This window comes from Triticum aestivum, chromosome 1B (assembly GCF_018294505.1).
Source record: "Triticum aestivum cultivar Chinese Spring chromosome 1B, IWGSC CS RefSeq v2.1, whole genome shotgun sequence".
In the NCBI taxonomy this organism is placed as follows: domain Eukaryota; kingdom Viridiplantae; phylum Streptophyta; class Magnoliopsida; order Poales; family Poaceae; genus Triticum; species Triticum aestivum.
In genome coordinates, this window is record NC_057795.1 from 117,364,420 (window position 1) to 117,367,147 (window position 2,728).

Genomic DNA, 2,728 nt, shown 5'->3' on the forward strand with positions numbered 1-2,728 from the left:
TTCTGCATGCAACGCTGAAAGGTGGCGCTGGCATTCCTCAGGACGAACGTCATAGTCAGGTAGCAGAAGGCTCCAAACGGCGTGATGAAAGCAGTCTTCAGTCTGTCTGCCGGGTTCAGCTTGATCTGGTGATATCCTGAATATGCATCTAAGAAGCTCAACAGCTCGCATCCGGCTTTGGAGTCTATCACCTGGTCAATTCTTGGCAGAGCAAATGGATCTTTGGGGCAAGCTTTGTTGAGGCTTGTGTAATCGATACACATCCGCCACTGCTTGTTCTTCTTCAACACTAGGACCGGGTTCGCCAGCCATTCTGGAAAGAACACCTCCATAATGAAGCCGGCCGCTAGGAGTCAGGCTATCTCTTCTCCAACAACTCTCCTTTTCTCTTCTGACAGGTGGTGCAAGGGCTGCCTGATGGGCTTCACATCAGATCGGACATGTAACTTGTGCTCGGCGAATTCCGTCGGTACACCTGGCATGTCTTTAGGGGACCATGCAAAGATGTCTCGATTCTCACGGAGGAAATCGATGAGCTCGCCTTCCTATTTGCTGTCTAGGTTTGCACCTATGACAGCGTGCTTCTCTGGGTGCTCTGGGTCCAAAGGTATCCTCTTTGTTTCTTTAGCCGGCTTGAACGGACCCTCAGCTTCCAACTCCTTGGGGTCGGGCGACATCTCTGGCTGCTTGCCGGCCATCGCCACAACCCGGTCAAGGAGCCACCTCTCAGCTGCGATCACCAGGGACTCGGCCAGCCGACTGCTCTCGGCCGCGCAGGCGGACGACTTCCTGTAGTCGCCAGCCACGGTCAGAATCCCCTTTGAACTTGGCATCTTCATCTTGAGGTAGGCGTAGTGGGGGACCGCCATGAACTTGGCTAAAGCAGGTCATCCAAGCAACGCTTGGTATGGGCTTTCAAGGTCCACCACTTCAAACCAGACTGGCTCTCGGCGAAAATGATCTTTGTCTCCGAAGAGGACGTCTATCTGGATCTTGCCGATTGGGGAGCAGGAAAGGCCAGGTACAATGCCTGGAAAACAGTTCGGCTGCTTTGAAGCTGTTTCTGCTTGATTCCTAATTTCTCCATGGTATCCTTGTACAGGATGTTGATGCTGCTACCTCCGTCTATCAACACTCGCGAGAAGCGAGCGGCCCGCCTATCAGTGGCCAAGGTAGCACTCAGAACCAAGGCGTAGGAGCCCGGACTCGGCATCACCTCTGGGTGATCTGCTCTGCTCCAACTGATAGGCTTCTCGGACCAATGCATAAACTCCTAAGTATCTGATGCTACTGCATTTACTTCTTGCTGTTGCAACCGTCTGCTGCGTCGATCATCAGCCATACTGGTGAATACCACATAAGCTCCATGTTCTTTGGGGTATTCATCTTGTACGGCGCCGACTGGCCTGGCCGCCGGCTGCTGGGGCGGCTGTGGAGGCGGCGGCCCAACAGGCGGAGGAGGAAGGAGGCCGTCTCCCTTGGCGATTCTGGTGAGCCAGTGGCATTCCCGGTGGTATGGTTTGACAGCTTCATGCCGCTGTGGAACTTGCAGGGACCATCCAAAGTCTGCTCATAAGAGAAGGCCGGCAACCAGTTGGACTTGCCGCCTTTCTGCCACTTCACCGGAGGCTGCCCCTCATGCTGTTGGTCTTCGACTGTCGCAACCTGCCGACTGCTGGAAGTCGGTTGTGGGGCCTTGCCCTTGTGATCATTCTGCTGCTGTCGCCGACTGGTATCTCCAGCCGGAGTTCTGGGAGCTTGAGGGGCCACTTTGCCAGTCGCACTAACTTGAATCTCTGTCTTCATGGAGGAGTCGGCTGTAGCATACTTGTCTGCTATGACCAGCAACTCGTCGAGGGTCTCTGGCTCATCGTAGAGGAGCCTGTGCTTGAGGAGGGTGCCTTCTCTACACCCGGCGGTGAAGTACTCGATAGCCTGCACCTCGTGCACGCCCTCGCAGGAGTTCCGAAGCTCGCCCCATCGCGTGAGGTAGTCGCGTGTCGACTCGTCTTGGCCTTGTACGCACAAGGAGAGTTGTCATGGCTTGGGGGGTCGCTTGTACGTGCTTGTGAAGTTGCGGATGAAAGCCTCGGTGAAGTCGACCCAACTGTTGATGCTGCGGGGCTTCAAACTGTTCAACCATGTCCGGGCCGTGCCCTGGAGCATGAGCGGAATGTACTTCACGGCAACACGCTTGTTGCCGTTTGCTATGTTGACGGTCGTGGAGTAGTCAACTAGCCAATCTTCCGGCTTCACGGAGCCGGTGTACTTGGGCGTGTCTCGGGGGAGTGTGAACCCTTTGGGGAAGGGCTCGTCTCGAATGCGGGGCCCAAAGCAGGGCGGGCCCAGCTCATCCTCTTCTTCCAGCGCCAGGGATCGGTGGAGTCGGTCGATGCAGAGGCATGCACGCTCCCTTCGCGAGGGAGTGGCTGGTCGTAGATCACCATGTTGGAGGGGAATGTGTCGAGCGACACGCCGTCGGAGTCGACCAGCATCAGGTCGGTGGAGCCTACGGACTCCAAGTCCACGGCAGGCTCGCCGACGACGTGGAGATGGTCGAGGAGGCCCGCGAGGAGGCTTTCGGGACCGCCCGTGCCCGCATCAGATGCAAGCTCGTCGGAGACGCTAACCTCGCCGAGAAGGTCAGCGAGGAAGCTCGCCGCGCAGGCGTCGTCGACGCTTTGCAGCGCGTCAGGGCAAGCGCCATCGGGCGTGCCGGGCTGGCTAC